This window comes from Neofelis nebulosa, chromosome 13 (assembly GCF_028018385.1).
Source record: "Neofelis nebulosa isolate mNeoNeb1 chromosome 13, mNeoNeb1.pri, whole genome shotgun sequence".
In the NCBI taxonomy this organism is placed as follows: Eukaryota; Metazoa; Chordata; class Mammalia; order Carnivora; family Felidae; genus Neofelis; species Neofelis nebulosa.
The window spans coordinates 38,286,077-38,302,979 of NC_080794.1; the positions used below are offsets into that span (position 1 = coordinate 38,286,077).

Sequence of the window (16,903 nt, forward strand, 5' to 3'; positions counted from 1 at the left end):
GGAGAAATAGTCCCCTAGAAATAGGCGAGATGGTACCATTCATCCTCCCCCTTTAAAACATGCATCTGGAGGGCCATTCGTGCAATCCAACTCAAAATTCTCACACAACCATGGAACTCGTTTTAATGATGTGGACTTTTAGAAGCAGCAAACTCTCTGCTGAGAGAAAGAAAGTGGGGGGGGGGGGGTGCGTAGCTCTTGTGCCTTTAAAAAAAAATCGTGGAGGAAGAGGGAAGGAAGAGCAGCTTTCCCGACGACGGGGTGATCTGACAGCCGCCTTCCTCAACCGAGCAGCCCGAAACTCGGCGCCCCGGGCTGCATCTAACTGCTCCATCAGCACCGCTGCGCGCAACAGATGAGTCGAGCCTGAACTTCTCCAGCTGGGTCCGCTTCCCAGACCCGACGACTTTTCGACAGGGTAGAAACGCCTCGAGTGCTTCAGCTCCTGCTCTAAGCTTTAAAACCCGCTCTTTACCCGGCCACATGCTAACCATCTGCGGCGGTGGAGGCCAGAAACCCACGCCCCGCCCTCGCGTTCCCCCCAGCTTTTGGAGGGAGGACCAGGTATGAGGAGAGCTCGGAAAAATCAACAGGGTGAGCCCTCCCCGGGAAGGAAGGAATATTCAAGAAAGTCCTGGTCCCCAGGGCGGAGACAGAGACTGCCGCAGCCCCAACGGTCGGGGGCGCCGACCAGGCAGGAGACGGGAAGGGGAGCACGGAGAAGGGCAGTAGGGCCTCTGGGGCAGCCAAGGGGCGCGGGGCGCGAGGCCGAGTCTCCAGAAATGAAGGTATTAAGGCCACTGTGGTAAACTGGAGAACCCTCCGCTCCCAAGCCATCCCACCAGAGAAGGGAGGGACCGGACCGCCACAGCCGTCCGAGAAGGGCCACAGCGGTCCTAGGGCCGAAGCTACAGTCCCCAGGGTCGGGGAAGCGTCTCACCTGGGAAGTGGGGCGGGAGGGGCGGCGCGTTCTTCAGTCCCCTGTAGCCTGCTCTTGGGCCCGATACCTGCTCCTTCCCCTCAGCCCGCTGGCGGCGCGACTGGGCAGCAGAGGGAGCCAGTTAGCCCTTTTATAACCTCTAGGCTGCGACGGCAGCGCTAGGGAGGAGGCGACTGCAGCCCTCGCTACGTGAGCTCGATCACACCAGCGCCCCGGAGACTGCGCAGGCGCCCAGACCGCACCTCCCTCCGGTCCGCGCCCGCGGCCCACACCCGTACTCCCACCAGCCCCAGAGTCCTAGGCAGGAGGGGGACAGCGGGCGGGCCTGGGGTTGTGATGCGCCTGCGCAGGCTTCTCGCCACGCCACCGTCACCTACGTTACCTCGGATTTGCTTCGCTGCTGTTCATCAGGTTGTTTAACGCCTTAATTTCTTTTTTTTTTTTTTTTTTTTTTTTTTCTTTTTCAACGTTTTTTTATTTATTTTTGGGACAGAGAGAGACAGAGCATGAACGGGGGAGGGGCAGAGAGAGAGGGAGACACAGAATCGGAAACAGGCTCCAGGCTCCGAGCCATCAGCCCAGAGCCTGACGCGGGGCTCGAACTCACGGACCGCGAGATCGTGACCTGGCTGAAGTCGGACGCTTAACCGACTGCGCCACCCAGGCGCCCCTAACGCCTTAATTTCAAGATCAGCCTAGGCCTGGGCGTCGAAACCACCAGCAATGAGATAACTTAAATATGAGAAGAGGAACATGGGAGCGTAGAAAATGAAGCTAAAAAGAAGCCTCGGGTGGAAAATAATACAATGCATTCCCTGTTAGTTTGTCTGCTATCTTGGCCCTGAGGCTTTTTGCTTTATCCCCTTTTTCACCTCTTATGTCATTTTATACGAATCTCACTCTATCTGCCACCTTTATACTTTATCAGTAGATAATGGACTGTGGGCTCTGGAGACAGATTGTTGGGGTTCAGTTCCCAGCTGAGCTGGGCATGAACCTGTCTTTATCTCAGTTTCCTGGTCTGTAAAACGGGAAAGATGGTAGGTATCCCATAGGATTGCTGTGAGAATTAAATGAGATAATGTATGCAAAGCTCTTCGTGCATTCCTAGCACGCAGAAAGGACTGAGTAAATACTAGATGGTGTCGTTATACCCTATAAGGCATCCAATCTTGTGTCTGGTCTTATTCTAACATTTGCCTTGGCCATTATATTCCTAAAAGAAGAAAGCCTTGCTATCAGGGAGCAGATAATGAAGGAGATACTTTGACCCTTGTCAGTAAAAGAGAAGAATGACTTCTCTAAGATTTGTGATTCATTAAAAATTGTTTCTAAAGTTTTCCATGTATGCCAAAAAGCATAGCAAAAATTAACATTTGACTCTTATCTAGGAGGCAGAGTTGATTAAATAGATACAGAGAGCGGGTACTTTGGAAGCTCTAGGCATCCAGAAAGTACATATGATGATGTCTAACTCAGAGGTTCTCAAAGTGTAGTTGGGGGTCCACATTATTTCAAAATTATTTCATACTAAGACTGGGCTTTTCCAGAGTCTACATGTTAGGTGATATTGCAACAGATTCAATGCAGAAGCAGATATGAGAATTCTATTAAGCTAGATATGGAGATTTGCAGAAATGTAAAATAATGCGACTCTTCTCACTAAATGCTTTTTGTTTTGAAAGAATAGTTATATTTCATTAAAATTTGTTATTTATGCTAACATGTAACAGCTTTATTGTTTTTTATTTTTAAATGAATCAATAAAGATTTTATATGTTTATTTTAACTCCTAATACCATTAATGTTGATAGATACCCTCAAAAAGCTTTTTGGAGTCCTCAGTACTTTTTAGGAGTGAGATGGTCATGAGATCAAAGAGTTTGAAAACTTCTAGTCTAAACAAAAAACAGAGCCCTTTGACACAAGAGGCAAGTCTTACCTCAAATGGAGGTGTAATCAACATATCCACTGACCCTGTCTGAGCTGACTGAAAATTGACAATCCACCCTATAAATAAAATGGCCCCAGACCCTGAGGCAGATTTACTGTGAAGCTAAGAAAACTTTAACTTGGGGGGTGGGGGGGGGGCAGGAACTTCATTGGCATTCACCTTTTACAAGGCTCTGGAAGGGGCCCTAGCAGTATATGCACACAGTTCACAAAAATTTTAACTGCAATCTTTAGACTGCAAACTCTTTCTTCACTGATTTCTCCTCTGTCACACTTCCCCTTGTCCAGTGGTGTAGGAGTGGCTAGCAGGCATTTTTTAAATTTAGCTCCAGGAAGTTGAGTTAGAATACATTTGGTTTGAGTTTAGCGGGATATATTTTTGTAACTCACAGTTACTTCTATGCATAGTTAAAATATTGCCAGCTGTCCCAGTGTAGGAATGGCATCCAAGAATACTACCACCCATTGTGCCAACCCACCCATCATTGTAAAACAAAGGTGCAGGGCCAGACATTTTATAGCTATTTGAATGTATCCTATGTTTTACCATCAAAAAATACGTATAGTGGAGCAGAAACAAAGCTGAAACTTAGGGAGCCTGAAGATAATCTGCGGGAGATTCTTCTAATTACTTGGGTCCATAAAAATGTTTTAAAAGTAGCCTCTACCCCCAATGTGGGGCTCCAAGTCACAACCCCAAGATCAAGAGTCACATGCTCTACCAACTAACCCAGCCGGGTGCTCCTGGATTTGTAAAATATTTCTTTTTTAACATTTTTATTCATTTTTTGAGAGACAGAGAGAAACAGCATGAATGGGAGAGGGGCAGAGAGAGACAGAGACACAGAATCTGGAGCAGGCTCTAAACTGTCAGCACAGAGCCCAACACAGGGCTCAAACACACAAACCATGAGATCATGACCTGAGCCGAAGTCAGATGCTTAACCGACTGAGCCACCCAGGTGCCCCTTGTTTTTGTTTTTGTTTTTGTTTTTGTTTTTGTTTTTGTTTTTGTTTTTGTTTTAGAGAGAAAGAGCATATGAGCAGGGGAGAGGGGCAGAGAGAGAGGAAGAGAGCCTGACACAGGGCCAATTCCACGACCCTGAGATCATAACCCAAGCCAAAATCAAGAATCACTCAACGAACCTAGGTGCTTTGTCAAAGGCAGTTTTAATCAAACTGCATTCACATATAAGAAACAATTAGAAATCATTTGAGAGAGTGGATAAGTTTTGAGTTGTGAGAATTATAAAATACTACATACTTTACTTGAGAGGAGAAATAATAAAGTTGAATTTGATAAAATAGGTAAGTGTGGATAGGTTTTCCAGCAGGGGATTAAGATGATGGAAGCAATATTTTAGAATATTATGCTATGTGAATTAGAAAAGAAAGAACATGGAATCTAGATTAGTCGTCCAAGATTCATTGAATAAATATTTATGGAACGCCTACCAACTGTCTCTAAGACATTGCCTACTGAGCTGTGGAAGATCAAACTTTAATTAGACAGTTTCTTAAAGAGTTTATAAATTTATTGGACAGAGCGATATATGATTCCAGCTGTCATATAACTTGGAGTCCTTTGAAGAAAACTTACAATACAGTAAATAAGTACATATATAGATACATATTAATTATAATAAAAGAAACTAAGGTGCTATGGAAAAAGAATAACAGTAGGGACATAATTTAGATAACTAACACAGGGAAAGTATCGCTGAAGAAGTGACACATAAACTGAGACCTGAGTTGGCCAGATGAAGTGTGTGAACAAGAGCATTCTAAAGAGAGAATAGTAAGTGTGAGGAGCGTGTGACAGGAAAAAACTTGATGCATTTGAGAAGCTGAAAGAAATTCAGTGTGCTTGTGGTTCCATAAGCAAGGGAGAAACGAGGGTGACTGGTATGCAAAGGCTAGATTATGAAGGGCCTATTTAGTACTGAAACAAGTACAATGGAAAGGCACTGAAATATTTTATTTTTTAAATTTTATTTATTTTTTTATTTTGAGAGAGAGGGCATGAGCAGGGAAGGGGCAGAGAGAGAAAGAGGGAGAGAGAGAATCCCAAGCAGGCTTCACACTCAACAGCTACCATGATGTGGGGCTCAATCTCACAACCATGAGATCATGACCTGAGCCAAAATCCAGAGTCAGATGCTTAGCCAACTAAGCCACCCAGACGTCCCTGAGGTATTTTAAATAGTGTGGTAATATTATGTTATTTACTTTCACAAAGGAAAAATGCAATGTAAGAATATGAGTTTTCCATGTCACTGGACATGGGGATGGGCCTTGGGACAAGGAGCAACAAGGACTTTCTGTTTAATCATGAGTAGGAACATGAAAGTCAAGGGATGAATGCAGCTGAAACTGGAAACCATTCCAGTCACTAACATCCTGTCAGTGTGGCATTGAGGAAAGTGGCTGCAACCAGGTAGCTAGACCAACTGTATCCTGTGGCCTCGATAGGTATGCTCACTGTGGCAGGCAGAATAATGGCCCCTCAAAGATGTCCACATCCTACTCCCTTACACCTGTGACTATGTTACTTTACGTGGCAAAAGGACTTTGCAGATGTAATTAAATTAAGAACCTTTATGTGGTGAGAGTAGTCTGTATTATCCATGTGGGCCATATTCAATTAAATGATTCATTAAAGCCGAGAATCTTTCCCAGCTGTGATCAGAGAAAGAGCTGTGAGGATGGAAGCAAAGTGAGATATTTGTTACACTGCTGATTGGAAGATGGAGAGAGGGGGCTATGAATCAAGGACTGTGGGAAGCCTCTAGAAACCAGCAAAGGCAAGAAAACAGATTCTTCCCTATAGCCTCCAGAAGGAACATAGCCCTGCCAATACTTTTGATTTTAACCCAGTGAGACCTATGGAAAACTTCTGACCTACAGAACTGTAAGATAATAAATTTGTATTATTTAAGCTGTTAAGTTGGTGGTAATTTATCACAGGAGCATTAAGAAACTAATACATTCACTTATATGACTATGACTGAAACAATAGCTGAAGACAATGACATTTCTCAAGGGTCTGAGTAAATTTCCTAATGTTCTGGCCTAGAAATGAATGTAGTAAATTAGGACTGACCCCTTACACAGGATAAGCATTCCTGAAATCATGGGAATTATCTGAGGAAGAGGAAGCTAGAGAGAAAAAGTCCTCTCAGTAAGCAAGACAGAAGCATTAAGACCTTCAATCATACTGGTAAAAGGCATATGACTTCATATTGTACCCTCAAGCTGGCACAGCAGGGGATATTAGTTACACAGAAAATGTGCCATGGTCTCTACTTTGGAAAGCTGGCAGAATAATGGTATCAACAACCAAAATAAGGAAGTTGGGAAAGTGACGTGAATTTGCAGAGCAGTTGAAGAGTTTGATTTTGAATCTTGATTGGATTTGAAATGACAGGGGCCATGACAGTAAGTTTCAAACTTACTGTGCCCATTAATACTTTGTCAATATTAAGCAGACTTCCATGTCACAATAAAAACTTAAATAAAAATTAAACTTCTATCTTCTTGCAGTTCTAATTTAAAATTAATCTGTGATTTCTTCAGATTTAATTCTGCTAAACTTGAGTCAACTGCACATTAACTGCACATATCTTTCTACTGTTGGTTGGCAAGGCAAGGCTACCTTCCTATGGTATTCATTAGTACTGTTCACCAAATATTTCTAGGACTTTTACCAGACAGAAAGGTCTGCCCTTCTTCACCTTCTTTAAAGTTATTGGCCAATTTGCTTTGGCCAAAGAAAGTGACATGTTACCATGGAAGTATTGCAGTTACCATGGAAACCCATATCAAGAAGAAGCCTTTATCTGCCCAGGTCTCTGAGTTCCTACAATGAACAAAGCCTCAAACTCTCCACTTGACAATCTCCATTGGATATGTAGCTTGAATGAAAAACAAACTTCTGTTATGTTAACTCACTAAAACTTAGTTATTTATAACTTCAGCATTACTCAGTCTATCTTAACCTATCTACTGCCTAAACAAAGTCAAACTTTTCCTTTACAAAACGTATTACCAGAATGATGTTTATTGATTATATTTGTACCTGAAATGGATACTGTGTGCTGCCTACCTGGAATTCATCCCCTGCTTTGCCAACCTTATTAAGACTTTCCAAATTGCCCAGCATTTCAGTTTAGGTGTGACTTCTACCTAGGATGTAAACAAGTGCAAAGACTTTTGCTCCCACTTTTACAATGACCAAAAAAAAAAAAAAAAAAAGCCAGATAATCTGCAAAATCATACATTTTCTTGGGCATGCCGAACAGCTGAGGTTGCAAGGCAACCAAGTAACTTGAGTTCCAGGGATAAATGGTCCACACAGTTTAGGCCTTTGTCAGGGTAAGAAATAACTCAACAAAAATTTTAACAAATTGTTAAACGTCATGTGTAGGCTAGTATGTAACTTGGGAGCTTCAGACACAAAGGGAGATTGCACTTGCAAGTTTTTCCCACAAGCTTAGTGGTGCTCAGATGAACAATTAGGGTCAGGACAGGAGATCATAGAGAACCCCAAATGTTGCAGACATAAAGGAGGTATTCGGCAGCTGCTAGGAATTGGACATAAAGCCTCTCAGACCCTTTTTCCTCAGACTCTTCTATAATACGAAGCAAAAACCATAAGCCCCTGGATAAGGGGTAGCAAACTCTTTGGCCCCCAGGGCACAAAGATCCTTTGTGGATAAGGGAAGTATAGAAGGAAAGCCCTTTATCTTTGGGGGGGTGGTGGTGGTAGGAAACTCTCTTAGACCCTGGATCCTACACTGTTAACAAGCTGAGGTCCACTATTGCTAAGGAAGGAGCAGGAAACTCTTGCCCAAGACCAACCATAGATAAAAGGCTGCGTTGGCTGCCACAGAGAGGAAACTGAAGAAGTCCCACCCCACGAGGCCCAAGCACACAGAACTTCCCTAAAACTGAGGCTAAACTAGGACACAGGAAAATCTCCATCACGAACCCAGGCTAATGATGAGTGTGGAGAGAGAGAGCCCCTCTGTGGCATAAGAATGCAGGGTCAACTGAAAGCCCAGGGAGAAGCAGAAACGCTGAGAAAAACTCTCTGGCACACCAGCCCCCATGCTAAGCCCAAGGAAACAGCACCTTTGTGTTAAATGAATTTGAAGTCTGTGCTGTATGAAGCCCCAGTCCAGCTCAACTCCTAACTAGACTGACGGAACCCCCTCCATTAACAACCTGACAGAAGAAGAAGTGTGTTTTTTGTCAGGTGTGGACACTACCTACTGGAAAATAATACTGTTCCACACACAATGTCCAGCATTCATTAGAAAAGCATGAGAGACACGAACAAAAATCTCATTGTCAAGAAATAAAGTAGTCAACAGAAAGGGACTCAGAGATGAACCAGGGGTTGGAACTATCAGATAAAGACTTCAAACTAACTAGTGAAAAAAAGTGGACAACATGCATGAACAAATGGGGAATTTCAGAAGATAGATGAAAATTACAAGAGTCAAAGGAAGGTTCTAGGGGGGAAAATCCCATAATATTCAGAGATGAATAATTCTTTTGTTGGACTTATCAGTGTAGTCAACACAGCTGAGAAAAGATCAAGTCATCCAAACCAATACCAGTTTCACCGCCATCTGAAGAAAATACGGCATTTCTATGAAACCTTCCCTAAGCTGAAATGCCATAAAGTGAAGAAGCAATCACTATTAATTTATATGGAAATTTTTTTAGCATTCCCAGACCCCAAAAATAACCTCTTTTAGGCTTTTCTGATATTTGAGGACACATCTTGCTAACAGTTACACAAAATAAACCAAGATAAAGAACAGATGCTCACAGACACAGTGCAAAGGTATGGTGGCTTGATGCTGGATGCTGAGTGTAATTCCTGGGGAAGAAGCTTGGTAGTGCCACTCTCTCTGTTAGAAGTGCATACTGCCTCATAATAGTTCACTGCAAAACAAACATTGAACACTGTTTTTGCTTTTTGTCTTTTTTGGTAAAAGCAAAAATCCTCTTCTGATTTCTTTCAGTTAGCAAAAACGGGTACTGATGTAGGTCTTTCATAAATGCAAAGTGGTGTTACGCAGACTTTTGAAAAGTAGGGGATGCCAGTATACAAAGAGAAAAAAAGTAAAAAACAAGTAGAATAACAAAATTCGCTGTGGGACAGTTTCAAAAATCCTACGTATTTTAGCTGGAGTTCCAGAAGGGGAAGAGAAAGAAAAATGAACCTTTAGAAATATCTGCAAAAATAATGACAAAGTATATTCCAAAAATAATAAAATCAAACTGCATATCCAAGAAACTCATCTACTCCAAAATTAGAGGAGGCCCCTTATCCTGATAAGCCTGACTCACATTAGTAAAGTGACCATCTGTCTTGCCACAGTAATTAGGGATGGGCGCTTAATCCAGGTCCCAAACAGTTCATGACATTCTTTTGATCTCAGGAATTGTCTGGTTAAAGGTTCAGAAAATGGAGATTGTAGCCTAAATTGATCCAAACAGAGTGAAGACCAATACTTTTGTTTCATGGCTGAGGGTAGACATATTTTCTGGATAGTAACAAAAAAGTAAATAGCCCTAAGGTCTTCTGGAAGCCCTTCTCCTACCATGATGAAAGCCAACTTGAGAACAAAGCCAACATATGAAATAGGTCAGAGCTGAGATGGAGTAAAAGTATCTGAGGCCTAAACTACAGTTGGATATGTTAGCTATGCAAATTGATAAATTCCCTTATTGTTTAAGTAAATTAAATTTAAATTTTACCAAATCTCAATCACAAGTAACCAAACACATCTTAACTGATGTAATGCCCTAGCACTAGTATTAAGAGTCATTTTAGAGAAGGCTCCAATTCAACTCTCAGCTGTTTTCTTGTTTTGAACCAAAGTTCTAATTCCCAAAGGAGGTATACTTGTTTTCCAAAAGGAAAACAGTGGTATCAGGGGAATACAGAACAACTTTTGTTTTCACTCTATTCGGATCAATTTGTTCTAGTAAGAAAGTCTGTTTTAGTTACTCACTTATTCATTCATTCATTCACACATATTTATTGAACACTTACTATTCCAGGTATTATACCCAGCATTGTAAATACATTAGTGAATACGGCACACTTATTTATTAATTTTGGTTGTGAACAATTTATGAATAGCATGACAGCTGCATCAGACTCCTCCTTTCCCATTTTCTGATATTTTTTCCTTAGCAATGTTTCACTCTTTGAATATAAATAACTTGAGTCCTAAATATTACATATTTTCAAGTGCTATAGCTTGCAGGGGAATGTCCAACAGCTATTCTGTCAAACAGGAAATGTTTACAAATTAAAAAAATATTTTATTGAAAACAAGATAGATTTCAGAAGAATGCTTCTGTTTAGACACAAAACATCTGACTTAGCTGTCTGAAAGATTTGTAGAGGTTGGCCAGTCCATGCATTCTTCCACCCAAATGAACTTGTCAAGAACTCAAACAAACCAGGCAAGAATGCCAGAAATCTCAACTTTATTTGGTGAGTTTGGAATTCATTCAGTCACAGAATTCTAGTATTTGGTAGGAAGAAAAAAATCTGGTCTAGAAGGAGCACAGGTAATATCAATGAGCTCAGGTTCTAGTCATCATTAACAGTATAGCAGGGTGTCCTAAGTGAATTGTTTTAACTTTTATGCTTCATCCACCAAATGACCATAATAATATTTGCTCCATCAACCACACAAAAACATTATGAGAGTCAATTAAGGTAGTTGTTTGAAAATTCTTGGAAAAGCATGAAATATTGTATTAGCTTGTTAGCAAATGAGAGACACGTGGAGCAGAGCCACCATACCCACATTGTCCTAGCCAAGACCATTTTAGATTATTAGTGTACCACCCCTAAATAGGTAAATGAGCCTAACCAAGATCAGCACAATCACCTAACCAACCACTCCAGGTATGTGAGTAAAAACTTGTAAGCTTCTGTGATTTTATGATTTTTTTTTTTTCAACGTTTATTTATTTTTGGGACAGAGAGAGACAGAGCATGAACGGGGGAGGGACAGAGAGAGAGGGAGACACAGAATCGGAAGCAGGCTCCAGGCTCTGAGCCATCAGCCCAGAGCCTGACGCGGGGCTCGAACTCACAGACCGTGAGATCGTGACCTGGCTGAAGTCGGATGCTTAACCGACTGCGCCACCCAGGCGCCCCTTTATGATTTTTTTTTAATGAAGCATTATTATTATAGCAGATAACTGATAAAACTACCTCCCAAGCTTCCATTGTAATGTAGGAATAAAGAGAGTAAATCAGGGGGAAATCTCTAAATTCTTTTCATCCAACACTGAAAACATAATATGTATCTGGATAATATTTATGTTATAAAATGTTAGAGATTTAGGGATATCTCCAACTGAGGCCTTGAAAAGTAAAATAATCACCAAATTAAGTAACAGAAAAAATTACATTTGCTTTGGTAATATAATCACACACAATATCACTTTGTCTAATACTTAGAACCTCTCTAGATATTGGGGTAAAGATGAAACTACACAAGACACTAGAGAAGTGAAAGTTATCCAATGATAGTTGTAACTCATTACTGAAAGCCTTTTGCTAGATCTTTTACCTGATAATGAAACTGGTAATTTTTTATTAATTTCTGCCAATTTTTTAAAAAATATGATTTATTGTCAAGTTGGCTAACATACAGTGTATACAGTGTGCTCTTGGTTTTGGGGGTAGATTCCCATGATTCATCGTTTATATATAACATCCAGTGCTCATCCCAACAAGTGCCCTCCTCAATGCCCATCCCCCATTTTCCCCTCTCCCCCACAACCCCCCATCAACCCTCAATTTGTTCTCTGTATTTAAGAGTTTCTTATGGTTTGCCTCCTCCCTCTCTGTTTGTAAATATTTTTTCCCCTTCCCTTCCTTCATGGTCTTCTGTTAAGTTTCTCAAGTTCCACATATTAGTGAAAACACATGATATCTGTCTTTCTCTGCCTGACTTATATCACTTAGCATAATACCCTCCAGTTCCACCCACGTTGCTGCAAATGGCATAATTTCATTCTTTCTCATTGCCAAGTAGTATTCCATTGTATACATAAACCCATCTTCTTTATCCATTCATCAGCTGATGGATATTTAGGCTCTTTTCATAATTTGGCTATTGTTGAAAGTGCTGCTATAAACACTGAGGTACATGTGCCCCTATGAATCACCACTCCTGTATCCTTTGGATAAATTCCTAGTAGTGCTATTGCTGGGTCATAGGGTAGTTCTATTTTTAATATTTTGAGGAACCTCCACACTGTTTTCCAGAGTGGCTGCACCAGTTTGCATTCCCACCAAAAGTGCAAGAGGGTTCCCATTTCTCCACATCCTTGCCAGCATCTGTTGTTTCCTGAAAGTTGTTAATTTTAGCCACCCTGACTGGTGTGAGGTGGTTTCTCAGTGTGGTTTTGATTTGTATTTCCTTGATGATGAGTGATGTTGAGCATCTTTTCATGTGTCTGTTGGCCATCTGGACGTCTTCCTTAGAAAAGTGTCTATTCATGTCTTCTGCCCATCTCTTCACTGGATTATTTGTTTTTTGGGTGTGGAGTTTGATAAGTTCTTTATAGATTTTGGATACTAACCCTTTATCCGATATGTCATTTAGTTCTGCCAATTTTCTTTTTGTTGTTGTTGTTGTTTATCTATTATTGAGAGACAGAGAGAGACAAAGCATGAGCATGGGAGGGGCAGATAAAGGAGGAGACACGGAATCTGAAGCAGGCTGCAGGCTCTGAGCTGTCAGCACAGAGCCCGACGCAGAGCTTGAACTCACAAACCGCAAGATCATGACCTGAGTCCAAGTTGGACACTTAACCAAATGAGCCACCCAGGCGCCTCTAGTTCTGCCAATTTTCTGATGGAACTGTTAGTGACTACAGTGAAATGATCCACAGGTAGTCATTTGAAAAGGCAGTTGGAGAGCAAAAGCAAAGAGAGTTAAGAGTTCAATTAACAGGAAATAGAAACCCAGTCAAATGACTGCATTATGCTAACAAAATCATGTATTCAAATTAATTGTTAACTTGGTATGCCCTAATTGTTCTGTTTTATCTTGTCTTCCAGCTGAGTATGGTCTTGGTTCCATTCACTGCTGTGTGTTAAGTATCATTCCATATTTGGGAGATAGAGGAGAAGAAAACCTATTGCATTTTGCTCTTGAAGAGAAGCACAAGGACTTCCCGCTGCTTATGGCACCATGAGCTATGCAGATAGGACTTTTTGAAAGTGGTTTATTATTTAAAGGACCCTGATGTAAACCCCTTTCCCACCCATTTGCTGAGATCTTTTTCTTGTCCCATGTGAAATGATACACTATCCAACCATAAACCTACTTACAGAATGAAGTTGTAATTTCTCTCCCAAGTTTGCTCAGGTACACCTTACATCCCATTGTCCATTCCTATAAGTGGCCAAAGACTGAGTAAATGGGCTGTTGTCTCACATGCTTGCATGCTCACCCACTTTCTCTCTCTCTCTCTCTCTCTCTCTCTCTCTCTCTCTCTCTCTCTCTCACACACACACACACATATACATGAATAATTAATTTTTGATGGCAGAGACAGTATGTTATTCACCACTGTAACCTCAATTCTAGTATGATGCTTAGCATATGACAGGTTTTCCATAAATAACTGTTCAATGAATTAATACTTATCTTTAAATACATTGTTACTTTCATCACCAAAAGCTAGACTGGGATTCAACCACTTGAGGCTCAGTTTTTGCTCTTAAAACAGTATTAATTTATTACATGGTTAAACATTGCCATTGATTTAAACTAAAGCATGTCAGGGGTGTCTGGGTGGGTCAGTTGGTTAAGCATCCAACTTCGGCTCAGGTCATGATCTTACGGTACATGGGTCCGTGGGTTCAAGCCCCACATCTGGCTCTGTGCTGACAGCTGGGAGCCTGGAACCTGCAGCCTGCTTCGGATTCTGTCTCCCTCTCTTTCTGCCCCACCCTTGCTTGTGCTCTCTCTCTCAAAAATGCATATACGTTAAAAAAATTAAAATAAAATAAAATAAACTTAAGCATGTCTGAGGAAAGATAATTTTTACCTTATCATCATGACCTAACAACATTCTAAGGATTATAGTTATTTATAGCATACTTGCTGTATTTACTAACCATGCACTGTGATTGTTTAACACAATTAATGATTTGATTGAATATTTTTAACAGCTTTATTGAGCTATAATTCAAATAACATGTAACTTACTCATTTAAAGTGATCTTTAGGGGTGCCTGGGTAGCTCAGTTGGTTAAGCGTCCGACGTCAGCTCAGGTCATGATCTCACAGTTCATGGGGTTGAGCGCCGCATTGGGCTCTGTGCTGACAGCTCAGAGCCTGGAGCCTGCTTCACATTCTGTATCCCTCTCTCTCTGCCCCTCCACCACTTGTGCACTGTCTCTGTCTCAAAAATAAATAAACTTTTAAAAATTAAAATAAATGAATAAATGAATGAATGAATGAATGAAGTGATCTTTAGTTCTTAGGTTCACAGAATTGTGCAACCATCACCACAATCAATTTTACATTTTTATCACTCCAAAGCAACTCCAAACCTCTGTTCCCACTAGCAGTCACTCTTCATTCTCTTTTTCTGACTTTTTGAATCCTGTTTTATTGTCTGTAATGTGCAAATAATAATAATACATATCTCATAGACTGTGAGGATTAATGATAATATATGAAACACTTTACATGGTACCTGGAACACAGTAAATGCCCAGTTAATCTTGACTATGTGTCTTAGTCCATTTGGTCTGCTACAACAAAATTCCACAGACTGGGTAGCTTATAAACAACAGAAATTTATTTCCCACAATTCTGGAACTTGGAAGTCCAAGATCAGGGTGCCAGCATGGTTGGGCTCTGGTGAAGGCCCTCCTCTAAGTTGCAGACTGCTGACTTCTCACATGGTGGAAGGAGCAAGGGAGTGCTCTTGGGCCTCTTTTATAAGGGCATTAATCCCATTCATGAAAGCTCCACTCTCATGACCCAATCATCATCTCCCAAAGATCTCACCTTGTAATAGTATTACATTGGGTATTATTATTTCAACATGAATTTTGAGGGAACACATTCAGACCATAGCACTATTTTTCTTATGTAGCACTTAACACTTAATTGCTCAAAAATATAGTTATTTTGATTTTTAAAAAATTATTAGAGGGGCTCACTCAGTTAAGCAATGGACTCTTGATTTCAGCTCAGGTCATGATCTCACTTGTTAGATCAAGCCCCCTGTTGGGCTCCTTGCTGACAGCATGGAGCCGGCTTGGGATTCTCTCTCTGCCCCCACCTCTCTCTGCCCCTTCCCATCTCACATGCTCACATACTCACACATGTGCACTCACACTCTCAAAATAAATAAACTTTACAAAATAAAAAATTATTAGATCCCTAAGTTTCCCTAAGCGTGCTTCCCCATCTCTTTGGAACTTATTGACTTTATAATCTTATATCCTTCAAATTTTCTGTGCCTTCCTTAAGGACAATGAATCAGCCTGATAAAAACCTTGCGTTCATGTATTAATGAAAAGGTCCAAAAGAAACGGCTGGTCAACCAGTTACCATTCTTGCTTCCCATGTAACTGAGTTACACATTAACAATGACATTCAGGATTTAATAACTCTTATCCCCTACAGTCTAATCTCCACACACAGAGTAATTCCTTTAAAATGTAAGTCAGATCATCTCACTCAATTGAGATCTTGCTCAAATTTTTCTGTAACATCCCATCCAACCCAGAGTAAAAACTGAAAGCATTACAATGGCTCTACAAAAATTGTTAAGACTTGTGAAGCCCTACGTGATTTGGTACTTGGCTACTCTTTGACCTCATCTCTGACCATCATGCTTTGTCTTGGGCTTTCCTTGGATCTGCCAGTTACACTTCCTCCCCAGGATCTTTGCATCTGCTGATTTTTTCTATCCACAGATCTCTTCTCACAGATTTCCACCTGGCTTCCTTCCTCAACTCCTTCACTATCTTTGCTCAAATGAGGCTCGCCACCGCCATCGCCATCCTATAAAAAATAGCAAAATCCTCCCTCCTCTTATCTTGCTTTATTTTTCTCCTTAGCGCTTATAACCACCTGACACATTGTATATATACTTGTTTGTTTCTTCCTTTAGAATGTAAGTTCCAGGAGGACAGAAGTTTTCATGTCTTTTTCCCCTGCTGTATCTGATCCTAATAATAGTCCTAGGTACATTTGGTATTCATTAAATACATTGTAAATGAAGGGACTTCAAAACTGTCATCTATAAGCAAGGAACTTTAGTAGTAAGTAGAGAAAAGAGCAGAACCAAAGTAGTTCTGCTGGAGGACTGCTTTCGGACAGATGGAATCCTACCTTGGTTGATCAAGGGATGCATTTTAACATAAGCTGCCACACATCTAGACACAGTCAGGTCCTTTTAAATTGCAGAATTTCATGAAATGTTACAGCTAGTTCTAAAGTGGGTAGACAGAGACAGAAATAAAGATACAGAAAGGTTGAAAGTTATCTGATTTCCTGCCTCAACACTCCTTCCCTCCCCCACAACAAATATGCTGTGTATTAGGATGGGTTTGACTATCTTTTTGTTATTCAAAATTGAATCTAATGCTAGTTTATAGTCTCCAAAGACACAGTTTTCCAGATAATGAATTTTGAAGATCTTAGATCATGCTTTTGACAATCATGGTTAACTTTGCAGTTGGAGTGGGTAGCAGGCACAATTGTGGATTAAGCAATTCCCAGAGTGCATCTCTAGGTGGATTCTGAGGAGTGACGCAAAAGCATGCTTACAACTAGTTAGCATGAAGATAGAACTACGTTTCCCAGAGTGCATCTCTAGGTGGATTCTGGGGAGTGAGGCAAAATCATGTTTACAATTACAGCTAGCATGAAAACAGAACTACATTTCCCAGAGTGCATCTCTAGGGGATTCTGGGAAGTGTGGCAG

General features: G+C 41.0%; 1 protein-coding gene and 1 long non-coding RNA gene across 3 annotated transcripts in view; both read right to left on the minus strand.

Annotated features, from left to right (window-relative positions):
* Nucleotides 1-1,129, minus strand: part of P4HA1 (prolyl 4-hydroxylase subunit alpha 1) — an 89,232-nt gene extending 88,103 nt beyond the window's left edge. For both annotated transcript variants that reach the window (XM_058696662.1, XM_058696663.1), the window contains exon 1: nt 941-1,129. The gene's annotated coding sequence lies outside the window, so the exon portion shown is untranslated. The remainder of the gene's footprint in view (nt 1-940) is intronic.
* Nucleotides 1,130-10,391: 9,262 nt separating this feature from the next.
* On the minus strand, nt 10,392-16,897 carry LOC131492848 (uncharacterized). Its single transcript, XR_009252311.1, has 3 exons — nt 14,164-16,897; nt 13,281-13,344; nt 10,392-12,586 (listed from the first exon to the last, which is right to left on the minus strand). It is a non-coding gene; the product is annotated as an uncharacterized LOC131492848 (long non-coding RNA).
* Between the last annotated feature and the right edge of the window lie 6 nt (nt 16,898-16,903).